The 26,823-nt window shown below is 42.6% G+C and overlaps 1 protein-coding gene and 1 long non-coding RNA gene across 5 annotated transcripts in view; one reads left to right on the top strand and one right to left on the bottom strand.

Moving 5' to 3' along the window:
- Positions 1–26,823, top strand: part of grid1b (glutamate receptor, ionotropic, delta 1b) — a 493,010-nt gene that overhangs the window by 375,634 nt on the left and 90,553 nt on the right. The window lies entirely within an intron of this gene.
- LOC144987907 (uncharacterized) lies at positions 255–20,144 on the bottom strand. The gene is made up of 3 exons (XR_013651594.1): positions 16,998–20,144; positions 5,165–5,553; positions 255–712 (listed from the first exon to the last, which is right to left on the bottom strand). It is a non-coding gene; the product is annotated as an uncharacterized LOC144987907 (long non-coding RNA).

The raw sequence follows: 26,823 nt of genomic DNA, 5'->3' as shown, positions 1-26,823 counted from the left end.
GCCCCAGCTTTCTTAAGTTGGTGCTGCTTAGATGAATTGCTTTGTTTTTATGTTCAACATTCACTTTAAACTTATGTTACATGGTTAGGTTAAGCCAATACTATGAATATACATTAAGGCTATACAATATTATTGAGTAAGAACAACTCGGTGCAGTCAAGTTGAACTTAATTGACTTTAATTTTTCCTAAAAAATACCTACCAGTATATTTATTAAGCTTGTAAGGTGGAAGGGGAAAAGAAAATAGACAAAATTAGTCATAATATCCCTTTTATGCAGACAGCCAACAAGCAAAATAGTCTTTTCCTTAAAAAATAGTTTACAAAACAGTCAACTGGTCCAGCCAGAAAATGCCAAAATCTCCATGCACAATGAACAATGTCCCGGGTAACAAAAACTGTGCAGGACATTAGTCCAGCAGCTCGTTCTTCAACATCTAGACTTCAGTTGAAAGCTAACGTGACTCCAGCTCCATGAGGACCATATCTTCAAAAGTGTACTTGAAGTCAGGAGGGTAGCTCAGGTTAAGGTCGTGCACGAGGCCAAACGGTGGTGCATGAGCATCTTTGAGTTCATGAAGGACTGTAACACCCTCAACGTTGATCCCCATGTCCTCTGGTTACTGAGCAGCATCTCCACCTGGATGTTTGATCACATAGATTCCCATCATGATCTGTTCCAGTTCTGCACTTGTTTTGTCAGGGTCTCGCTCTAAAAAACATAAAAACAGTGAAAAGAAAATGTTTTTAAAACAACAAATCCTATGAGGAAGTTTTTAATTCCATCAGATTCTGAATTCTTTCGATCTTTTAATATTCTTTATGAATTTTTAAAGCTTTGAATTTTAAAACAGAAAAATGTTACACCCGGAAATTTAATTTTCTATCTTTAATATTTCAGTTTTTTAATTTCGAGACTCAAAATTTTGATGGTCCACAAATTCAATGAAAAAAAATTTGGAGGTTAAAAATGCGCTTTTGTCCCATTGACACGGCTGTCTCACCAGAACTAATCAATCTGAGAACACCTTGAAGTCCAGCCAATCACATCATGACACATCATGACTCTTCTTATTTACAGAGTTTTATTGGTCATAAAAACGTGTCACCTTTCTTGTAATTTTTTAAATATTGATTTCAGTGGCGTTCAGCCATTAAAACTTTAACTAGTTCATCTTTAACCAGATAGCAACTATCGCTTTATATTATGCGTTGACGAATGTACAAAAGAAATCACCACACTTACATATTCAACTTTAAGCTAACTATATGTCTCTGTGTGTGTTTGTGATTGGATGAAAAAAATAAAAGTGTGGTGATTTCTTTAGTACACTCGTCAACACATCGATCAATTCAGGTCTAGACACACATAGTTCTCAGGCTGATGCTGGGAAGATGCTAAGAGTTTCACCTTCACCTTCCTGTGAAACAAACTTGGACACAGACACTTCTGCATGCATGATTATATTACCTACATAGCTAGGCAATGCATAAACGCAAATAGGAGATAGTTTATATACATTATTCCAACAGTTACCACAAACTCATTACAAAAGAAATGTGTGACAGTGATATAGTACTTTTAATTGTAACAAAACTGTTGAGATAATGCTAAAGACATTTTAGTAATTTCAGACCTATTCTCTGAGCAGCAACTCTTACATTTCCACAGATGGTCTGTCCTGACTATTACGAGGGAAAACAGCATAAAAAAATCTTAAATACAGTAAACCCTTGTTTTTCGCGGGGGTTACGTTCCAAAAAGAACCCGTGATAGGCGCAATCCATGAAGTAGAAACCTCTCTTTTTTTCAATTATTATACAATTAAAAACTCTATTATACATTGAAAAGAAAGAACAAACCATTTTACAGGCTCAAGCATTTGTTTCACAAATCAAAGTACTTTAGAAACGTTTTTTTCAACAAATAACTTCTGTACTGTAATGTCTAATAATAATTTTAATCATCGATGTGAACAGAAGGCTTCGAATCGCGGAGATTAGCCCCGCCCACCACGACCCGAATAGTTGGATTAAACGGGAGAAAATTTGGACAAATAGTGACTCAGGTGTATTTCACTGCTCTTCAGACTGAGCCGCTGCATCCTGACTCCGCTCTGCAGTGTTTTCTTCTTTTGAAGCCCGCGGTGCAGCTGTGTTTGTTCGGGAGAAGAACATAGTGATTGGCAGTTGTTGCTCTTTTTTCTATGGGTTTTAGAGAAACTCGTAATTGCAAGAGAATTTGCACGTAAATAATGTTAATTTGGCAAGCTGTTTTACGTACCTGTACATATTAAACTGCAACGTTATTGACACACAGGTAGAGAAGAAGCGGAGTGACTTTTTAGCCAATCAGAATGCAGAAAACAATGCACGATGCAAATCCGTGAAGTAGCGAAACCGTGAAAAGTAAACCGCGTAATAGCGAGGGATCACTGTAAATGTTAAATATTCCAAACTAATAAGCTCAATGCTCTCTCTAATGTTAATTACTGTCAGGGGTTTAGGGAAAAACTGAATTCCAATGTCCAAAGTACACAAAACGGGAAGAAGAAAAAAGGTCTTAGTGTATATTCAGACAGGAAAAATCATTTGGCCTGGACCCAGTCCGCTTGATTTGATTCAGCTGTGAATAAACATTCTAACAAATAAACAGTTGGACCCTTCTTTCTGTTTTATAACACAACAAGCGTTGCTTTACATTTGTCCGCGGCTCATCCCTAATCTGTTTAGATCATGAGATGACCGGCTACGGTGGCCGTTTTGTGCATTTGTTCCGCTCCATACATGGATCGTATTCAGACTGAGGAATCACAGGACGAACTGAAGCTCAGTCTGGTTGGAAACAAACTGAGACCACCCCCAAAGACGGGTCAGAGAGCGGTTCCTGGACCAGGGGTGCATTCAGACTGAAAATGTGTTATCAGAACTCTGGTTCACTTTAAGCGAGCCAAATGTGTCCGGTGGTCGGTTTCAAAAGGAGCAGAAGTCTTAATTGAGTCCAGAGAAGGGCGGCTGACAGAAAACCTGCCGTGAAGTTTCAAACTTTCAACAGTTTTTTCCACAAACGAGGAAAACTCGGAGCAGGGAGCTTGTGACCTGCCGATTTCAGTTTGTATGTAACAACTTAAATCTTTTTCAAACTGCATTTTTTCCTCTGCTCCGGATTCACCATGATTTGAATAAAAAAAAAAATCAGATATGGAATTTTTCCAGCTTAATTTTCTCTATATTTGTCCTCCATCATGAGAAAAATGCCACAAAAACGTGTTAAAAAGACAAAAACACCATTTTCAACAGAGTGGGTCTTTAAGTTCTTTTTCTGTAGAATAGATATGACTGTTCACTAACTTCTAAAGCTAAGCACAAGGATCAAGTGTGTAATACTGTTCAACGAAGAGCTGAAATCTGCAAAGAAAAAAATATGCAGCTGTCTCACTCATGACATAAATGATAAAATTCCTAAAAAGAGCACTTTAGAGGGTGTCACACACACAGGAAAAGTGTCTTTGAGGAGAGGAAAAACCTTAGCGCTGTGTTGTTTTAGTGTTGGCACTGCTAATTCTGTTCACACACACACACACACATATAAACCACATTTTTGAGATTAACTGCTACAATCATGAGTGGGCTTAAAAAACTACAAACAAAAACTCATTAACTTTGGGGGACTCTGTAAGTCCTGACTTTCTCCATCCACCTTTGTCTTCTCAACAGTCAGGACATTAGTAACACCTGACTTCCTACATGATAAAGCGCTGACCATCAGCGCTTCCTCGCACGCTGCCCTAGCTTTATGCTTTCATGGGGTACGAGTTAAGACACCTCCCTCCAAGAAATGCAGAGTGACATTGAACCAGCAGCTTCCAGGATTGCGCAGTGACGGTGCACGCAGTGCGGTGTGTTGAGCTGAATGACAAATGTTTATTGTAATGCTGACTCCAATGGCAGAATTCACCCCAACACCTCAGGGTGTGTGCATGTGAGCAATGTCACAGACTATCTGTACGTGACGTGTACTTTAGTTTTAGTTGAAGCTTCCGCTGCGTCATCTTTACAGAGGAAAATTCAGTCAATATTGATCAAACCTAATGAGAATGATGTAGATTACAATTCTGAAATATTTGGGAAGTACATTTGAAATTTAAATCAGAATAAATAATTGTAATGCAAGTCTGTTCACCCTGAGAACTGGGGAAAAGGATTTATGTATGTTCCTCTTGCGGGAAGTTTATTACAATGAGGAGGAATTGAGTGATTTCCCCTGGTGTTGGTGGGTGAAGTTATGACCAATTGATCTCAGAATCTTACCAAAGGCATTTCAGCTAGTTAACAATATCAGAACACATAATAATGAACGTTTTAGTGAACTTCAAGCAACAATACAAAACCTTTTCTTTATTTCCAACTTAACTTTTGTTAATAAATCACAATCGTGAACAATATTAACTTCAAAGTTCAATCATCTTGTTGGGGCATTTCATTCTGTTTGTAACAAATACTATCGGTTTTCAGCTATAAAGCTCAAACTGGGTCATGAACAGAACCGTGATACAAGCCCAGCTGCAGGTTGACAACAGAATGATGACTAGTTTACAGGAGTTGAGTTGCTGCTTCCATGTTAAAGAGTCTATATCATTCTTTTCTTAATTCAATTCAATTCAATTGTATTTGTATAGCCCAAATTCACAACAACAGTCGTCTCGATGGGATTCCTGTTGGTAATTGAAAAAGTGAAACATAAAATCAAAAGGATCATGAATACATAGAATTCAATAGGATAGTACTAAACTTTAACTAAAAGGACTAACTAAACTGGACATCCCTGCCCTTAGACCCCCCTTCGCGGAAAGGACAAACTCCTAAAAAGAAATGGATTCCGGAAAAAACAAAGAAACCTCAGGGGTGCCCACATGAAGGAGGGATCCTCCCCCAGGACGGACAGGCGATTTACCAGAACTCTTAGAGAAGAATTAACGTATCTAACCCTACAACTACATATTAAAATAGTCCAGCAGACGAGCTTCATCCAGACAGAGTTGGGGGGACAGTTGGGGTGTCTTTCAGAGTATACTATATCCATATATGATAATTGACTACCTTTGGAAAACTAAAGAACATTTTTTAATGAAATATAAGTTATTTACACAGTTCATTTTCCTACCTGGACGTAAAAAGACTCTCTCTGAGGGTGCCGCCCATTTCATGATGTCATCCTACAGCCAGCCTCGGCAGCGTGTCTGCTTTTTGCCCATGAAAACAAACACCTGAACTTTTGTAAAGATGGATGTGTATTTTTGCATTGAAAAGGAAAGCGATTAGCCGATCACGGCTTGCTCCAAAGAGAAACTGGATGTAGATCCGATGACGAGGATGTTGGCCAAGGGCAGCAGGTGAGTAGTAGAGCGAGTAACTGAAATCCTGGCTTGAAGTCGTGGAGGTTTTCTGTAGTGGCTGAGCTGGAGGGTTGGCATGAACAGGAAACGTGGCGAGCTTGAGGAGGACCGATAGTTCTGGAGGCAATCCCAGGTTAACATTTGTGGTGGATTTTTCCTGAAACAAGGCGTAGGAAAATAAGTACTTGAGGTAAATACTTCAAAAGCGCGAACATGAGTGACCTGACTAAGTATCATGGAGGAGCAACGAACTGGCGATGAATGCTGGATGTGGATCTCCTTAAAAAGGCTGCAGGTAGATGAGTTGAGTGGGAAACAGCTGGGTGTCCTCAGGAGCAGAGCAGAGAGGGGAGGGGGAGGAGATCTGCCAGAGGCACCATGACAATATCAACTTTCACTAATTTCCACAATTGGTTTGGCAAAGAGATTTTTTACGCCAGATTCCCTTCCTGACGCAACCTTGTATTTTATACAGGCAGGGACCGGCTTGGGGGCCCCCTTATAATAATCTTAAACATAAATAAAGTTTGAATTTCGTAGTTTCATTGTGCAGGATTTTGTCTAACATTGGCGAGAGGACATTTTTGGATCATCAACATAAGTCCTGTTGCTCCTCTTTGGACAATTTTCTCAATGTAAAGCAAGACCTCCTAGCAAGGAAAATTCACTATCTCCACTGGTAGTTTTTTACTTATTTCTCATCAAGTACAAACAAGTAATTATTTTTCCAGAATGAAGATTGTGATTATTTGCAGAAGGACCCAGCATGCCATGATTTCTTATGATGATGATGATGTTTGGACATATGCACTTAAAGAAAAGATGTGAAAAGATAAAAATGAGTGAGAAGAAGTAAAAGCCTTAAAAAATTATCACCTCCATGCACTTGAAAGTGTATATCCACACTTTTATACATACCCTTTTTATATATATATATATATATATATATATATATATATATATATATATATATATATATATATATATATATATATATATATAAAAACGCCCCTCTCACCCTCCACTGGTGGTTTCTCCTCCAAGCTCGGGTCCTCTACCAGAGGCCTGGGAGCTTGAGGGTCCTGCAGTATCTTAGCTGTACCTAGCACTGCGCTTTTCTGGACTGAGAGGTCTGAGGTCTTTCCAGGTATCTGTTGTAGCCACTCCTCCAGCTTGGGGGTTACTGCCCCCAGTGCTCCAATTACCACAGGCACCACTGTCACCTTCACTTTCCAGGCTTTCTCCAGTTCTTCTCTGAGTCCCTGGTATTTCTCCAGTTTCTCATGTTCCTTCTTCCTGATGTTCCCATCGCTTGGCACTGCCACATCCACCACAACGGCTTTCCTCTGTTCTTTATCCACCACTACAATGTCTGGTTGGTTCTCCATTACCATCCTATCAGTCTGGATCTGGATCAGGATCTTTGCCCTCTCATTCTCTACCACCTTCAGAGGTGTTTCCCATTTTGACCTTGGGGTTTCCAGTTCATATTCTGCACACATGTTCCTGTATATTATTCCAGCCACTTGATTGTGGCGCTCCATGTATGCTTTACCTGCCAGCATCTTACATCCTGCAGTTATGTGCTGGATTGTTTCAGGCGCCTCTTTGCACAGCCTACACCTTGGGTCTTGTCTGGTGTAGTAGATCTACACCTTGGGTCTTGCCTGGTGTGGTAGATCTACACCTTAGGTCTTGTCTGGTGTGGTAGATCTACACCTTTGGTCTTGTCTGGTGTGGTAGATCTGAGCCTCTTTTGCTCTGGTGCTCAGGGCTTGTTCCTGAGCTGCCAGGATGAGCGCTTCAGTGCTGTCCTGTAGGCCAGCCCTTTCTAGCCATTGGTAGGACTTCTTGATATCAGCCACTTCAGTTATGGTCCGGTGGTACATCCCATGCAGGGGTTTGTCCTCCCATGAGGATCCTGTCCTCCAGCACTGTATCCTCTGCTCTCCATTGCCTGAGACATTCGCTGAGCACACTGTCATTTGGGACCTTGAGCTTGATGTTCTCATGCATCTTGGATGTTTCATCCTGGATAGTGGTTTCTACGCTCACTAGTCCCCGGCCTCCTTCCTTGCGGCTAGCATACAGTCTCAGGGTGCTGGATTTGGGATAGAACCCTCCATGCATGGTGAGGAGCTTTCGTGTTTTAACATCCGTGGTCTGTATCTCTTCCTTTGGCCAGTGGGGACAGAGCATCACCTTGGTATATCCCACATTTGTTGGACACTTGTGCAAGTGGCTTCCCATTGGCTTCAAGGGTGGTTTTCCACAGCTTCATTGAGTTTCCTATGAAGGCTCTTAGAGTCCTGTTGATGTACAGCTCCAAGCATTCAGTGATCCATGTGTGTGGCATTGAGTCATAGGCTAACCCTTCTTGTAATCAATCCAGGCTGTGCACAGGTTGGTGTGTCGTGACTTGCAGTCTTGGGCGACTGTTCTGTCGACCAGGAGTTGGTGTTTGGCTCCTCTGGAGTCTCTACCAATGCCCTTCTGTGTGTTACTCATGAATTGATCCATGTGCCTGTTTATCTTGGTTGCAATGATGCCTGACATGAGCTTCCATGTTGTGGACAGACAGGTTATTGGCCGGTAGTTGGATGGGATTGCACCCTTTGAGGGATCCTTCTGGATCAGGATCGTTCGCCCTTCCGTTAGCCATTCGGGGTGAGTCCCATCTCTAAGCAGCTGGTTCATTTGTGCTGCCAGGCGCTCGTGGAGTGCGGTGAGTTTCTTTAGCCAGTAGGCATGTATCATGTCAGGGCCCGGTGCTGTCCAGTTCTTCATACCTGAGACTCTTTCTTGGATGTCAGCCACTGTGATGGTTACTGGATTCTGTTCAGGGAGGTTGCTATGTTCTTTTCTCAGAGAGACCAGCCACTGGGCATTGCTGTTATGTGCTGTCTCTTTCTCCCATATACCTTTCCAGTACTGTTCAGTTTCCAGCCTTGGTGGGTCTGCTCGGCTGTTTTGACCCTGCCACTGAGCGTACACTTTTGCAGGTTGAGTTGCGAAGAGCCTGTTTATTCGTCTGGCTTCATTGTCTCTTGTGTACCTCTTTAGGCGGCTGCTCAAGGCTAGGAGCCTTTGTTTGGCAGTTTCCAGTGCTTCAGGTATGGGCATCTGGCTGTATCTCTTAGGTATTTCAATTCAATTCAATTTTATTTGTATAGCCCAAAATCACAACAACAGTCGTCTCGATGGGCTTCGAAGTAAAACATGAAATCAAAAGGATCACGAATACAAAGAGTTCAATAGAAAAATACTAAAATGAACTAACAAACTGACTAAGCTATACTGGCATCCCTGCCCTTAGACCCCCCTTCGCGGTAAGGAAAAACTCCCAAAAAAAACGGATTCCGGAAAAAACGAAGAAACCTCAGGGGTGTCCACATGAAGGAGGGATCCTCCCCCAGGACGGACAGGCGATTTACCAGAAATCTTAGAGAAGAATTAACTTATCTAAATCTACAACTACATATATAAAAGTCCAGCAGACGAGCTTCATCCAGCCGTGGTTGTGGGGACAGTCAAAGGCGCGAGTCGAGCCGGAGACAGGAACCACAGCCAGGTGTAGGAGCAGGAGCAGAGGCGAGGTAAACGGTCAGGAACTGGAGCACGGATGAGCCAACTGGAGTCTGGAAGCACTCCCACTCCCCAGGAGGGGAGAGGAAAAGAGGGACAATACATGAATCGCACTGCACCAAACAGAGGCATGGAGAACTAAATGATGAATTATGATCAAGAATAGAGGATAGGAAGGGTAGAAGTAAAAACAGGAAAGAGGACAGAACCCCAGAGCACCATAGTTACCCCAGCTTCAACTTCTAGCAGCCTTTTAAAAGAAATTGTTATTATTAAGTTTAATTTAAACAAATTAACATTAAGTTAAATAATCTCTGAATACTAACTAGTCTGACAATAAGCCTGTCCAAAGAGGAATGTTTTCAGTCTAGCTTTGAATGTAGAAACTGAGTCGGCCTCTCTTACATGAGCTGGGAGTTTATTCCTTAAGACAGGGGCTTGGTGGCTAAACGCTCTACCTCCAACCGTACTTTTACTAATTCTAGGAACCACAAGCAGTCCTGCATTTTGCGAGCGAAGTGTTCTCATTGGATGGTAAGGGACTATGAGGTCCTTAATATAGGACGGGGCCATTCCATGTAAGGCCTTATAGGTTAACAGGAGGATCTTGAACTTGATTCTGGAATCAACTGGGAGCCAATGGAGCGAAACTAACACAGGAGTGATGTGATCTCTTCTGCTAGTTCCAGCTAACAATCTAGCTGCTGCATTCTGAACAAGCTGGAGACTTCTTAAGGAACTCTTAGGACACGCTGCTAACAAGGAGTTACAGTAATCCAGCCTCGACGTAACAAATGCATGGATGAGTTTTTCAGCATCACTCTTAGAAAGTATATTTCTGATCTTAGCAATATTCCGCAGGTGAAAAAAGGCAGTTCTACACGCCTGAGATATGTGAGCCTTAAATGATAAATCCTGGTCAAGTAAAACCCCAAGGTTTCTAACTGTGGAATTGGGGGCTATACTTATGCCATCCAGGGAGACTGAGCAGACAGAGCATCTCTGAGGTTTTTAGGACCTAGTATAATGACCTCAGTTTTTTCTGGGTTCAAGAGGAGGTAATTAATTGTCATCCAGGTCTTGATGTCTCTGATGCAGGCGTTCAGTTTCTCTATCTGGTCATTCTGGTCAGGCTTCATGGATAAATACAACTGCATATCATCGGCATAACAATGAAAATTAATGCTGTTTCCTGATTATGTTTCCTAGGGGTAGCATATAAAGCGTAAACAGGATCGGTCCCAAGACTGAGCCCTGTGGGACTCCATAGTTGACTCGAGTGCACTGAGAGGAATGGCCATTTACATTAACGAACTGATACCTATCGGACAGATAGGATTTAAACCACTGGAGAGCAGATCCTCTGATCCCTATGTCCTGCTCTAATCTATGGAGTAAAATACCGTGGTCGATAGTGTCAAAGGCTGCACTGAGGTCCAACAGGACCAGAATAGAAAGTAGTCCCTTTTCTGAGGCCAATAACAAGTCATTAGAGACTCTAACTAGTGCAGTTTCCGTACTGTGGTGGGGTCTAAACCCCGACTGAAAGTCTTCAAAGTGGCTGTTGTCCTGTAGGTGGCAGTAAAGCTGCTTAACTACAACTCTTTCTAGGATTTTAGAAATAAAGGGCAGGTTTGATATCGGTCTATAGTTGGCGAAGATGCTAGGATCCAAACTGGGCTTTTTCAGAAGAGGTTTAACAACTGCATATTTAAAAGACTGTGGCACGTAACCCGTTTCCAGAGAGGCATTTATCATTGTTAATATGGGATCATTAATTAGGGGAAAAGTTTCTTTAAAAAGTCTAGTGGGAATTGGGTCTAACAGACACGTTGAGGATTTGGAGGACGTAATAATTGATGTTATTTCCGCTTGATCCACAGCAGTGAAGCAGTCTAATGTTACAGAGGTTTCTATGGATGCCTCCATTTTTACCGCTTCAGCCTGCTCTGGGCTGATAGTAGGAATAACTTGATTTAACTTATGTCTAATATTTGAGATTTTACTGTCGAAAAATGTAAGAAAATCATCAGAGCTGAGAGAAACAGGAACATGTGGTTCTACTGAGCTCTGACTGCGAGTTAATTTAGCAATAGTGCTAAAAAGAAATCTTGGATTATTTCCATTCTCTGATATTAAGGTTGAATAGTACTGGCTTCTAGCTCTATGCAGGGCTTTTTTATAATTTAAAAGGCTATGTTTCCAGGTATTCAGAGACTGCTCTGAACCGGAGCGGCGCCATTCCCTTTCCAACTTACGGGTTTCTTGTTTAAGAGAACGAGTTTCAGCGTTAAACCACGGTGCTACTCGGTTTTGTCTGACGAACTTAGGTTTCAAGGGGGCAACAACATCGAGTGTACTCCTGAGGGCTTGTAAGGCATCATTAACAAACTGGTCATTTATATTAGGACTGATACTATGGGAGCTGGTCTCAGAGTATTTTCTCAGAATATCACTAAGTACTGGCTGAACTGTGTGTTTAAACTCAGACACAGAACGGTCAGTTAAGGTTCTTCTAAGCTGTTTCTTATTCACTGGGGCAGAAGGATGTTCCAGTGTAAACTGGAAGGTAATCATAAAGTGATCAGAAATGATGGGGTTAAGAGGAAGGACACTCAGCTGGCTGATCTCTATCCCATGGGTTAGAACAAGGTCCAGGGTGTGCTTATGACAGTGAGTGGGTTCATTCACACTTTGGGTGAAACCAACATCATCTAATAAAGCTGCAAAAGCCTTTCCTAGGCAGTCACTGGGGTCATCAACATGAATATTAAAATCCCCTATTATTATAGTTTGATCAGAATCTAAGACAATAGTCGATAGGAAGTCGGAAAACTCAGTTAAAAATTCTGAATCTGGGCCGGGGGGGCGATAAATAATTATGAGTAAAACAGGTTTTGGAGTTTTCCTGTTTGGGTGACTTAAAGACAATATGATGCTTTCAAATGAATTATAAGCATTTTTAACTTTAGGGCTGAGAAGTAAGCTAGACTGTGATATTACTGCCAAACCACCTCCTTTCCCTGAAATCCTGGATTTCTGATAGTTAGCATAAGTGGGGGGGGGGTTGCTTCATTCAATCTAACATAGTCATCCTGTTGGAGCCAAGTTTCTGTTAAGGCTAAAAGACTAAGGTTGTTATCAGTAATTAAATCATTGACTAAGAGGGACTTGGAGGAAATGGATCGAATGTTTAATAAACCGCATTTAATGACATCATAATTCTGCTTGTGAGAACTGCTGTCTGTCACTTTAAGGTTTCTATGACGCGCTCCTTTCATTTGTCTTTCAGCACATAAGCTAAAGCTAGGACCTGCTTGACTTTCCCTGCATGGGTTTTGCACCAGCACTAACCCTAAGGGAGGCTCAGAGGAGCGTTTTACACTGCTGCTCTGCGCCCGGGTCTCGTCTCTGGATTGTCAGGTTAACAGACTAAGGCTAGCAGAAATGTTTCTAGAAAGAAGAGCGGCACCGTCCCGGGTGGGATGGACGCCGTCTCTCCGCATGAGACCGGGCTTCCCCCAAAACGCGCTCCAGTTATCCACAAAACCAACGCCGTTTTCTGGGCACCATCTAGAAAGCCAGCGGTTAAATGATGAAAAGCGGCTGTACATTTCATCACTGACTAAGTTCGGCAGGGGACCAGAGAAAATTAGTGTCGGACATCGTCTTAGCCAGTTTACACACCGAAGTTACGTTTAACTTAACCACCTCTGACTGTCTCCGTCGGGCATCATTACCGCCTGCGTGAATCACGACTCGACGGAACCTGGACTTATTCTGAGCTAACATCCTAAGGTTCCCCTCGATGTCACCAACTCTGGCCCCCGGATAACACCTGACTGTAGCCGCTGGGAGCTCCACGTTTCTAACTTCAGAAGAGCCTATAACCAGAGTTGAGTGTTCAGCGGGTGTGTCGCCGAGGGGGGAGAACCTATTACTAACGTGGAGTCTCGGGTGCTCTAAGTTTTTGCGTTTAGCACTATGTTTCCTCCCAACCGGTACAAACCCCTGACTGTCTCCCGGCTGTTGGGAGGGCGCTGGGGTGCTAGCTAAGTTAGCCCTGGTAGCGCGGCCCGCGCTACGAGTAACGACCTGGCCAGCCGGCTTAGCTTCCACTGTGCAGAGCCGCGCTTCTAACTGCTCCAGCCTGGCCTCCAAGTCTAACACAAGACTACACTTAACACACCTACCCCTATCTTCACTAAAGGAGGCAGGATCATCACTAAACATATGGCACATGGGGCAGGAGAGAGGAGGAGAGGCGGAAGGAGTGGTGGCCATGCCAGGTTTTAAGCTAAGGCTAGCGGTGTTTAGGTAAAGAGAAGTGGTCTATTTAGCAAAATGAGAAAGTGAACAGCAAGCGGTTTAACAGTGGTGAATTCGCTAATAAAAGGTACTAGATGTGAATATTAACCCAGATAACCCTTAGAGTAAGCAATAGTAGTAAGGCTAATGCCAAACAAGAGGACAGCAGTCACACACGACTAGCACTGGGAATAGCTCACCCGGAAATGACGTCACAGGAAACCGCTTCACCAATACTTCTCTACTTGCTTTCTCATTGTACCTCTTTGAGCCTCTGTCAGCTTACTCACATCCTTCCGAGTTGCCTTGATTTTGGCCTTTAACCGTTGCTTCCATGGTGGGTACTGTTTTCTTCCATGGTTGCTCTTATAGCCAAGCATCTCAAGGATCACTGCTGCTGAAGTGTAAACCAGTTCATTGGTTTCTGTGATGGTTGTGGTAGGAATTGCCCTCAATGCTTCATTCACAGTTTCCAGTAGACTTTCAGGCGGTACATCACTTAACCGTTGTAGCTGGTGTCGGGGTTGCCTAGTGTTCATTGTAGACATGATCTTGTCTTTCAGGTCAGTTGCTGCCTCGCTCAGTGTAATTGTGGTTGTTGGGGCTGTGTACCCAATCTCAGGGTGGGAGTGTGGTATAACCTCCTCTCTGACCTGTTGTTCTGGCTCTCCCGTAGCATTGTATTGTATTGCTTCAATCTCAAGTTGTGATAGGAGTTGCCGTTTGTGGATGTTAGAGCACTGGGCTACCAGTTGTTTGGCAGTTAGCCCTGATTGTGGGTTTCGAAGCATCCATTCATTCCACATTCTCTGCATGTAACCCTTCTAGGTGGGATTACTTGAGTAGTAGCATTCTAACAGAACCTTGTTCTCACATCTAGTCCATTTCCGTCTTGTTCCAGTAGCCCACTTTCCATCAGGGTGCTCTGGTCCCTCAGCACCTGACGCAGACCTTGTTTGGCCGGGCGACGTCTGAGCCGGCATGACATGTGGTTCATTGTCTCTCATGTTGTGAGGTAGGCGGTAGCGTTAAGGGTCTTGCCCAAGGACCCTCACTGGGTGATGTTAATTGCCCGTCATTGTTATGGTAATTGCCCCATTTTTCATTGCCATTAATTGTTCATTCCGCCCTATATATATATATATATATATATATATATGTGTGTGTGTATATATATATATATATATATACACACATATATACAGTGGTGGACAAAATTGTTGGTTCCCCTCAGTTAAAGAAAGAAAGTCCACAATGTTCACTGAAATGACTTGAAACTTTCAAAAGTAACAATAAATTAAAATTGATTAAATAATCAAAATCAGCCATTACTTTTGAGTTGTTGATAAACAGAACTATTAAAAAAACAAACTAATGAAATAGGGCTGGACAAAAATGATGGTACCCATAACTTAATATTTTGTTGCTCAACCTTTTGAGGCAATCACTGCAATGAAACGGTTTCTGTATTTGTCAATGAGCCTTCTGCACCTGTATTTTGGCCCCCTCCTCATGAGCAAACTGCTCCAAATGTCTCAGGTTTGATGGGTGTCTTCTCCAAATGGCATGTTTCAGCTCTTTCCACAGATGTTCAATGGAATTCAGATCTGGCCTCATAGAAGGCCTCTTCAGAATAGTCCAACACTTTTCTCTGAGCCATTCTTGGGGGTTTCTGGCTGTGTGTTATAGATCGTTGTCCTGTTGGAAGACCCATGACCTGCGACTGAGACCAAGCTTTCTGACACTAGGCAGCACATTTCTACCCAGAATGCCTTGATAATCTGGAGATTTCAAGTTACCTTTACAACTTCAAGACACCCTGTGGCAGATGCGGCAAAGCAGCCCCAAAACAGAACTGAGCCTCCTCCATGTTTCACAGTAGGGACAGTGTTCTTTTGGTTGGATGCTTCATTTTTGAGTCTACCAACATGGAGCTGATGTTTCTTACCAGAAAGCTCCAGTTTTGTCTCTTCTGTCCAAAGGACATTTTCCCAGAAGCTTTGTGGCTTGTCAACATTAATTTTTGCAAATTCCAGTCTGGCTTTTTGATGATTTCCTTTCAACAGTGGTGTCCTCCTTGGTCGTCTCCCATGAAGTCCACTCTGGCTCAAACAACCATGAATGGTGCGATCTGACACTGATGTACCTTGATCTAGGAGTTCACCTTTAATGTCTTTGGAGGTTGTTCTGGGCTCTTTGGATACAGTTACAACTATCTGTCTCCTCAGTTTGTCATCAATGTTCCTCTTCCTCTTCATCCAGGGAAGTTGGCTACTGTCCCATGGGTCTTAAACTTCTAAATAATATGTGCCACTGTGGTCACAGGAACTTCAAGCTGCTCAGAGATGGTTTTATAGCCTTTACCTTTACCATGTTTGTCTATAATTTGGTTTCTAATGTCCTGGGACAATTCTCTCCTTGGCTTTCTGCTGTCCATGGCTATGCTTTTCACCAAACAGCAACATGACTATTTGTCTCCCTTTAAATAGGCAGACTGACTGATTCTGGGTTTGAAAACAGCTGTGATGTCAATTAAAGGACATACCTGAGTTCATCATGACCCCCTGGACAATTAGTTCTCAGCCTTTTATGGAGGTACCATCATTTTTGTCAGGCCCTATTTCACTAGTTTTTTTTTTTTTTATAATTCTGTTAATCAACAATTCAAAAGAAATGGCTGATTTTGATTATTTAATTTTCAATAAATTTTAATTTATTGTTACTTTTGAACGTTTCAAGTCATTTCAGTGAGCATTGTGGATTATCTTTCTGTAACCCTTGTGCTATCCTAGGCACTTTAACATTGGGAGTTGGGTCATCTAGACCCACTAGACAGTGCTCTGAACCTTTTTTCTTCAATGATTTGTGATCTTCACTGGTGTCCATGGATTACATGAAATCTTTCCACCTTTATCCACCTTTGTCATGTTAGGAATAACACGTCAACGTAAGGGTGGGGGGGTCATCTAAGATAGCACAAGGGTTTTAACAGAGGGGTACCAACAATTTTTCTCCACCACTGTATAAATAATTGCTACTACACAAATGATCCTATTCAGGATTCCCACAATCAAGGGTAACGGCCAAACAACTAGTTGTTCTATGTTCCAACATCTGCAAACGGCAACTTCTATCACAACTAGAGATTGAAGAGGTACGATACAATTGCAACACCACAGAAGTGCCAGAACAGCAGGTCAGAGACGAGGCTATACCTCACTCCCAACCTGAACTTGGGAGCACAGCCCCAATAACTACCGTTATGAAGGGAGGGATTGAATGAAGGAGAGATGGATGGTGCAGATTGAAAATGCAATAAATAAAAATGCATTAAATCAAAAACTCAGTGTTCTGCATGAAGCGGAGTTATGCATACTAAAACCTCAAAAGAAACGGTTATCCTAAACTGTCTTTTTTTCTAGCTTTGTTCTTTTTTTAACAGTGTTAGTTAAACTACCAAGCACTTTGTTTTGAAAGTCATTTAAGTGGGAAAAGTATGCAGTACATGTTAGAACCACTGTCTTTTAAAAGAATCTAACTTTGTTTTGAAATAAAATCAATCCTGTATTGCTATAAAGCATTTCCCAGGAAAAGACCACACTATCCAAATCTTAAAACTCTATTGATGAAGGTACAGAAACATGTCTGTATGAGAGGGACACGTGACAAAGATGTTTATTTGTCTTGATTTGGCACAAGATTGCTCACCTTATCTTGTAGCCAAAAGTTTTGAGCTTTAGCTTCTGCAGCACAACTGACAGGCAGCAGCGAGGAGACCTCACAGATCTGTGGACAGGAGTTCGGAGGGACTTCTGTCTCTTTTCTCCACCGCATCCACGTTTATCTGCCCTCCGGACATGTAATTCATGTGCTGGCCTCCTGCTCTCCCTGCCCGTCTCTGCTGCCGTAGCCCTCAGCACAAACAACAGCAGAGACAGAGGTGAAGCTGCGACTCCAGGAGAGGGGAGGCGTAGGCGATGGATGGGCTGACAGCCTGGAGAGGCTGCAAATACAGAGAAGGTATGAAAACAAGCTGGAGACAGCCACCATGTTAGGACTGAAAGAAGCCTCTCGGGAGCTGAAAGATGGAGTGCTTTGTGTTCTGCCGAATAGAAGCAGAGCTTCTTTCCCAGTAAGTTCCAGCTGCTTCTGAGCTCCCATACACTCCAGCAGAAGAGGCTGGCTTCCTAACAGCAGATTCATGTCAGATCTCACAGCTCAGAGTCCAGTTTGCTGAATTACATGATACTGAAGTTATCCTGAATCAGGACATTATTGTGAATTAGTTATTAGCTTCATTTTAAATTAGTTTAAAATCAACAAGAGATTTTATAAAACAGTCTTAACCTGGAAAGTAATTATAATGACTGAGATTGTAAAAAAAAAAACAAACAAAAAAAAACGTTCCTGTGCCATTTTACAGCAATCATTGATGTTACGGCTGTGGCCGTATTTGGTTTAGTTTGGTTCTGTGTTTTGTGTGTTTCTGTATCAGAGAGGGGCCTCTGTGTTTTTGTGCATCTTTGTGTGTCTGTTTGTGTCTGATTATTGTCAGGTGTGCTGGCAAGGGTGTGGCCTCCCATTGGACAAGCTGATGGAGGCAATCTTTAAAAGCACCTCATGGACCTCCAGTCTGTGAGAAGGGAGCCTTGCAGCAACAGTCTCCACTGCAGCGTGGCCCTCTTCTCCAGTTTGTTTTGTAATTCACCACCTGTTTAGTTGTGTGTTGCACTTTAGTGTTGTGGTTAAGTATGTTGTATTAGTTCTTTGTGGTTTTGTGCCCACTCTGTTTAGTCTTTTGGTTTGTAGTTATGTTAAGTGAAGCTGTAGGGGTGAACTGCCATTTTCTTTAGTACATATTTTCTCCTGTTTTTGTTAGTCCAGGCAGGTTAGTGTTTGTCTTTGATTTCCCTTTTCTTTTATTTACAGGTAAGACGACACATTTCTGTTAGGGGGGGGGGGGGGGGGGGGGGGTTGTTTGTTATTTTGGCCTGGGTTCACCCTGAAGCCTCTTTGCTTCACTTTTAGTTATAGTTATTGTTGGTTGTTATTTATTTGTAAATAATTTTTTTATATTTTTATGGAGACATTTGTTTAGTGTGTGTTAATTTAAATTCAGTAGCCAAAACTTTACTTTTTTATGTTATGCCGCCTCGGTGCCCCTAGACTCAGAAGGGGCCTAACAATTGATTTATTGAAGTTGTAAAAAGCATCATTGGTTTTCAAACAGTTGTTTTCCTTGCTATGCATCCACTTATCTGGTCAGGAAGGCTGAGGAATGGGTGTTGTTTAGTGGTGGTGGTTACCCTTGGCCTATGAACTCCTGCATGGGCCTTGATCCTCTCTCAACTGGAGGAGGGGATCACTGAGATTTCTGGCTGGCCTCCCCTATCTATGTATTTCTTTAATCAATCTCCAACTTTTTTACCATCTTTTTCATTTCACTCAATCTCTTCTCTCTGTTTGGTAAAAAAAAAAAAAAATCGCACAAATATATTAAAAATAAAATGTAGCCTTTAAAATAAAAAAAGGTTTATAAAAATATACACCTCCTGTGTCCAAAGATTCATTACATGCTATTGTCACAGTGACATCTATCCAAGACAAGAGGCCCTCAGCTTTTATCTGTTTACTGAGCTGCTTCACAGGACAACAAAAAAAAACAACATAATGTATTTTTCAAAATTTCAACAGACGTTACAAGCAGGACAAAAAACGAAAACCCTGATTAGAAGAAAGTAAGGAATTAATCAACAGAAGAAAAAACAATTTCAAAATGAATTGACTGAAATATGAAAAAAAAGCAGAGACACTGTAAGGCGTTGTGTGTAGTCAGATTACTGCATTACGAAGGGACGCAAGTTAATATAGAAAACCACAAACAGCACAGGGATGTAAGATTTTTCCTTAGAGGTAGGTTCGATTTTGCTCTGGTCTGGATCTGTGTTGTCACAAAAGGACTAATTAAAATCAAACATGCGACTTCAGGTTTAAACTCAGAAACTGTACCATCAGTAACCCTTGTTCTATCCTAGGCACTTTAACATTGGGAGTTGGGTCATCGAGACCCACTAGACAGTGCTCTGTTATTAATACAGTAATTCACACACACACACAAAACAAACAATTTTGAAGACACAAGCAACACATTCTCCGCCCAACTTACCATATATGAACAAATAGGTAGGGACCCCCTCCAAGTCACATATTGATGCTTTTGGTGAACCAACTTGTCTTTTTTTTGACGTGCTGGAATCAAGAGATCCTGAAACGCTGGTGATCGATTTACGTTTTTACCAACAAAAATGTAAACAATCATTATAACCAGGTGAACAAAACAAAATCAAAAGCTCCAGGAAGACCAGGGCGCACAGGATACAGGAAAGCCCCACCTAAACTCCAATCAACCACTTAATGCTCCGGACTTCTGGAACAAGAAAAATGTGTGAGGATCAAAAGAAACCCAAACAGAAAACCCGATGCACCTACTAGAAAGGAACAAACCAACAATACCACATATGCTTACTATTAAAAGGCAAATCCAATCTGCAATAGTCAAACTGACACTGCAGTAGTCATGGATCCAAAGCTGCCGTGGGGGCCTCAATTTATGGAGAAGGCTGACCAGACGACACCCAGAACAGTCCAGTTTTAGCATGACACCTTGCTGGGATGACGGTTCTGCCGTTCAGGAGCCTGGATCAGTGTTTCTTTACCCTCCTCTTCCTGCAGCTCCGCCTGGTCTTGACTTCTCCGTATTTGGAGCAGAAAAACAATCAGAAGGAAGCCTGAACACTCTTTGAGCAGTAGCTTGCTTGCTCTCACAGGAAGCAGGAATGAAAGTCTCGTTGCTACACTTCCACTTCCGGGTTCTTTCTGAAGAAGAAGCTGAGTTTGAGCTCAGTTTACAGTCACTCCAGACATCTGCAGTGACTCAAACCCCCATCCTCACACTGCTTGATACGAGTTATCTTTGTGCCCACACACAAATAATACTGCTTTGAAGAATGAAAGCAGCAGAGAAACAAGCCCCTCATATAAAATCCGATTTTGCACACTTTCTCATCACATCAGATACTCAGAGGAGTTAAAGAGGCCTCTGATGGAGATGCTTTGTCATCTGAGATTGTGAATCAGTTACAGTAAGAGGCTCGGCATTTGTGTGCTTGTGTTTTTCAGTTAATGCCTCATTGCTCTAAGAATGCATAAGGGAGCCCCCTAAATACAAGCCTGTTTTGCCTGAAACCACAATCATCTGAGCATTTAAATTCAAAATGGAGACGGATCAGTGGAGTGGCTCATGTGACTCATCGTTCAATCCTGGAGGACCGGTTCTCGTTGAATTTTTAAGGAAATTGCTGTCTGGAGTTGGAAGACAACTCCAGAGATCTGAGCAGCCTGTCTGCTCTGGACTCATCTGGAGATTGGAACTGAACTCTGGAAACAGTAGCTGTGCATGGCAGCTTCCTCAGAAACTGAACATAAACATAGAGGAAAAACATTAATAGATTGGTGAAATAAACCAGGGAGCCCCAGCCTGCAGTCTGTTGACTGTTACTGAGCCTTGGGTCACATTTTGGGCTGCACCAAAAACACCCAACTTACATTATTTCTGTCCTATTGATTATATGATGCTGATTTATCTTTTAAAAACTACTGAGTTGTCCCCACTAAACCCATCTACATGTATGATTGGTTCTTTATGCGTGTCAAGCTTGCCTGGGTCACTTGTCTTAATACATCCACTACCTTTTTAACGTGGCAGCTTTGATCTGAAACATTACTGCTAAAATGAAACCCCCAAACAAGCAAAACTGTTCTTGGATGTCTGGGGGATGGGTGTCTCAAACAAAATTGGGGGCCACTTTAGAAGGTTTTTCCAAACTGCCCTCTTATCTAACATGACAATCCATTAGGGCAAATGTGGCCCTCCATGTCATTTTATGAGGCCCGTAGGAGCATAAAGGTTTTTAATTTCTTGAGAAAAAAACTAAAATTGGTGTTTATTTATTCATATTTAGGGGGAATCCGACTTGAAATATGGGATTGGGTAACTATTCATTAGGACTTAAACTCTGTCCATATAACCTAACCTGACAGAATCAAATGTAAAAGGATTTATGCTAAAGTAACAAGCATACTTCTATGCAACTGTAATTGTCACTTTAAAAAGTTATAAATAAATAAATGAGTTATTTAACACTAAGGAGTAGTTACATTTATTTTTTCATTACATTTAGTTACATGTACAGCAAAACTTTATGAATACAGACAATCCCTTATCTGAAAAATTAAACTACAAACTAGGATTTGTTTACAGAACCTATAGAGGAACCTCAAAAGAGTTTATCTGAAAGTGGAAAATGTCCCTTTTCCTCTACATCAAATTACAGTGTTTACAGTTTGGGGTTAAGGGCTTTGCTCAAAGGCACCACAGTGGAGAAACACTCCTGGATATCTGTCCCTTTCAGATTTCAGTTGTCACTAATTGTGCTCCATATTTCCTGTTTCTGTTTCCTATGATCTGTTTTTCATTACATAATTCAAGTCAAGCATTTATTAAATAGAAAAGGTCAAATTGATTTGCTGATTTCTGAAAAGGAAAATGAGGTAACTACGTTTACGTATAGCACTTTAGTATGTACGTTTATTCCAAAATGTTGAAAAATATTCTTCTTTATGGCGTTTTCCTGCTTTGGGACTAACTTTAACCCGTGTGCTATCTTAGATGACCCCCCCCCCCCCCCCCTTCCATTGAGGTGTTCTCCCTACCATGACAAAGGTGGATAAAGGTGGAAATATTTCATGGAATCCATGGACACCAGTGAAGATCACAAATCATTGAAGAAAAAAGGTTCAGAGCACTGTCTAGTGGGTCTAGATGACCCAACTCCCAATGTTAAAGTGCCTAGGATAGCAGAAGGGTTACTACAGAGAACCTTCTGATGAAAATGCAGGATGTTGTCATGGATAGCTTAGCGAAGCAGACCCAGACGCTGGAACCCTGAAGGAAAACACAGGTGAGTGTTGAGGTAAGTAAAAGATTTATTTTTGTCCAGCATGGTTTGTAGTGGTGAAGAGGCAGATGGCTGGTTTGTGGCTGGAGGTAGCAGTGGTTCGTGGCGTGGCTGGTGGTTAGTAATGGCTTGAGGCTTGGCAGAGGGATCCCAGAGATTCCGTGAAGAACTTCTGTTCAGGATGACTGAAGACTCAGGTGACCACTCGTGGTAAGAATGTCCTGGGAACGATGCCTAAAACAAAGTTATGCGAGAGCTAGGATACATGGCGTAAGAATAAACGTAGTGACCAGACTAAACACCATCAGGGCCAACGAACTGGCGATGAATACTGGATCTGGATCTCCTTAAGTACGTCTGGAGTTTGGTGAGTTGAGTGGTCACAGCTGGGTCAAGTAAGGAGCAGAGCAGAGAGGGGAGGGGGAGGAGAGGTGCCAGAGACACCATGGCAGATGTGTCGCTTTATGCTGTATGAAACTTGGAAAGTGTGCAAAATGTCATTCCAGGCAGGTGACTGCCTGAAGATGAGTCATAGTTAAAAATATGGATTTATTTCCTATTATTTTTTCTATTTGGTGGTTGTTAGTAGTGATCGGTGAAAATGGCACAGGACGTTTAGCTCTCCTCTGAGATGTTGAACCAGCATAGAGCGACTTGGTGTTTGTAGCTTCAAAGCTGCTTTACTGTCAATTAACGTGATTTCTAACACAACCAAAGCACTAAATAACATGTTACCAGCAGCTACTGCTGTTTAGAAACTGAACTGATATTGAGTGCCTCGTTTCTGCAGCAGCACACGTTACACATGTTTTAAGGAGGCAGGTGATGGAAGTACAGTGCAGAGCTCAACATCTGTCTTCGGAAATCATTCCTACATTTAAGCAAGAACTAACGTTAAAAAGAGTGATTGCACTTAAATATGAATTAGATATAATCATGTTAAAACAGGACTATCTGGACCTCCTCCCCCAAAAATCAATACTTTGCTGGTGTAGTCAGGAGAACCCATAAAGACAATCCAGCCTGATCAGATGAACAGAAAAGACTCTTTCCAGACCCTCAGTCTGAATTCTCACATCATCTGTAAATGTTTTGGTAAATGCCTTTGTTTCAACTCCAGAGACACTTAAAGTCTTAAAAAACTAAACAGTGTTTTTTATATTTTAGAGCTGAATATTGTGGTCCTCCACCATGCAGCATTCACTTAATAATAATAATAATAATAATAATGGATTGGATTTATCTGCGCTTTTCAAGACACTCAAAGCGCTTACATTATGTCCATTATTCATTCACTCCTCATTCATACTTGGTGATGGTAAGCTATTGATGTAGCCACAGCTGCCCCGGGGCAGACTGACAGAGGCGTGGCTGCCATTTCACGCCTACGGCCCCTCTGACCATCACCGGGATCATTCATACACATGCACACGCCAGTGGAGTCGCACTGGAGGCAAGGAGGGTGAAGTGTCTTGCCCAAGGACACAACGACATTTTGGCTGGTGGGAGCAGGGATCGAACCGCCAACCCTTCGATCATTGGACGACCCGCTCAACCACCTGAGCCACTGTCACACTTACCCCCTTTGTCCCTCTGGTTTTTCCTCCTTCCCTGTGTAACAAATCAAATCCACAGTGCAGAACAAGTTGGCAGTCCTCAACTATCCTTCAGTCAAGTCACATCTCTGATCTCCTAAAACTAGTCTTTTAAGTCAATTTTAGAATTTTCTATATTGACTGTTTTCTCCAGACATGCCACATAAACTACAACTCAAGCAAACTTCTCTTAAAGGACTAAAAATTCATCTTGGACTCCTTAATAGATAATTCCACAGTTCTCCCCCTACCAGTGTCATGCTCAAGTGTTAACCGTTCCAGATTATCTGCAGAGTAGGTGCATGTTTATGCCTTACAGTCTGTCGTATCTCTTGAGCTCCGTTCGGGGACATGCTATATGCGGTTTCATAAACACACATTCAGACGGTGAAATTCACACCAAACAAGCAGGAGAGGGCAGGGAGTCGGATTCCTCTTCTCTTTTTACTGTTTGCTAGCGTTGGTCCGCCACCCACAGTGGGATGAGGCTTGGTGTGAAAAGTCAAAACAGTGCAAATACCGCAAATCTTTCTCCAGGCTTTTGGTTTTCCCAGCTCTTTCTATGGATGTCCGTCTTTATCCGGCTGGGCAGAAAAAGCGCAAGTTTAATGTCTTCTTTCAAGACTGGTTGGTACTTCCATGCTTTGAAACGGACGCCACATACTCTGCCAATTCCGACTCCCTGATTGGTCACACTTCAGCGTTGCCTTGTTTTAGCAGCCAAGTTCAACCAGTTGAACATCTAGTGTGCGATCAGTGAATGCTTGTTTTGTACGCTGATGAGGTAGATGATGTGTGAATGTCAGGATTCAGCAGAGCAGAGGGGCAACGGGGCAACAAGAGGGGAGGGGGGCAGGGCCGGGAGAGAGTTCAGCTTCCTGACAGCCTGGAGGAGAAAACTGTCTCTGAGTCTGCTGGTCCTGGCCTGAAGACGACGTAGTCTCCTGCCGGATGGCAGCAGGCTGAAGGAGCTGTGGGATGGATGGGTGGGGTCAACTGCAATGTGGCGGGCTTTTCGGGTGAGGCGAGTGTTGTAGATGTCCTGGAGGGAGGGGAGGGGGGCACCGATGATCCTCTCAGCTGCCCTCACGATGCGTTGGAGGGACTTCCTGCAGGCAGGACGCATTGCAGGCGCCAAACCACACCGTGATGCAGCTGGTGAGGATGCTCTCCACGGCTCCTCTGTAGAAAGTGTGCATGATGGGGGGCGGGGCTTTGGCTTTCTTCAGTTTGTGGAGGAAGTGGAGACGCTGCTGTGATTTCCCAGCCAGTGATGCAATGTTATCTGACCAGGAGAGGTTTCTGTGATGTGCACACCCAGGAACTTGGTGCTGCTCACTCTTTCCACTCTTTTTTGTTGATGGTCAGAGGAGCATGCTGAAGCTCTCCTGAAGTCCACAACCATCTTCTTCATCTTCTCCACATTCAGGAGGAGATTATTGTCTCTGCACCAACCAGCCAGGTGGCTCACCTTACTCCTGTAGTTTGTCTCGTCACAGTTGCTGATGAGACCCACCACTGTAGTGTCGTCTGCAAACTTGGTGTAAAGGCTGGAGCTGTGTGTCGGTGCACAGTCGTGGGTCAGCAGGGTGAAGAGGAGAAGAAGATGGGTTACATCCGGATTTTCCAGCAAACCATTTTGAAGGAATGCCTTGCAGCACAAGTGGCTGCGTGGACGGGTGTCCTGTCCCCTGCCTACGCCCACGAGTGCCCGGGATGGACTCCGGCAGCCCTGTGACCCCAAAAGGGACAAAAATGGTTTAGAAGATGCCTTGCAGCACAGAGTAACCTCGTAGCTTTGCTGAATCACATATTTAGTGATCACATTAGACGTTGTGCTATCTTGTGGGGTCCAGATAACCCCCCCCCCTGCATTGACGTGTTCCCCCTACCATGACAAATGTGGATAAAGGTGGAAAGATTTCATGGAATCCATGGACACCAGTGAAGATCACAAATCATTGAAGAAAAAAGGTTCAGAGCACTGTCTAGTGGGTCTAGATGACCCACCTCCCAACGTTAAAGTGCCTAGGATAGAACAATGGTTAAATATGTTGTGCAGTGATCCCTCATTTATCGCGATGGTCACGTTCTAAAAATAACCCCCAATAGATATAATCCTCAAAGTAGGATTACAGATTTTTAAGACTATAAATCTCCTCACTACACACTTAATACAATTACGTATTTATTGTTATATTATTCTTTATTATTTACTTATTGTTTATGAATTATTTTAGACAGACATGAAGATTTTCATACATTTCTCTCTTGTTTAAACTCTCAACATTCAAACCTTCTCAGAAAAATAAGTTTGGTTTTATAGAATGAAAACAAATATCTGAACGCGATCAAAGATTGATCTAGCTTTGAAAAGCTGAACGCATTCTGTACAGGAGACATGGCACGGAGGAAACTGATATGGTCAACAGCCAATCAGGATCCAAAACACAGTGAAACAAAATTGCACCGCATTGTTTGCTTCGGCCATCCTCTGTAAATCATTGAGATCCATCTGAGCACCAAAAACAGAAACCGTCTCACTTACTGATATTTTGATCTATGAGACAGACAGAACGTGAAATGGACCTACTGGACCGCTCTCTCATTGATGCTGGATGAAGACGGACATTTACAAACAAGTTCAAGTGGAAATTTCGCCACCCCCTACTTGACTTGCTTTGTCTGACTGCAGGAAAGTGCACAGCTTGCTGCAGGGCTTCATGGTTCTGGATTAACCTTCACGATTAGGGCCGAGGGATTCCAACCACACTGAAGGACTCCGTGAACCACAATGATATGCAGAGGCTGTTTTTACAATGTCCGGAGCCTGGACAAAACCTTAATGCAATTTCAAACCCATTTAAATAAGTGTTTTATTCTCCTTGACCTCCTCACCCCTCCAATTCCTTGGCTTGATTC

Source organism: Oryzias latipes, chromosome 19 (genome assembly GCF_053564925.1).
Source record: "Oryzias latipes strain Hd-rR chromosome 19, Olatipes_Hd-rR_3.1".
Lineage (NCBI taxonomy): Eukaryota > Metazoa > Chordata > Actinopteri > Beloniformes > Adrianichthyidae > Oryzias > Oryzias latipes.
This window is presented reverse-complemented; position numbering and strand designations above follow the sequence as displayed.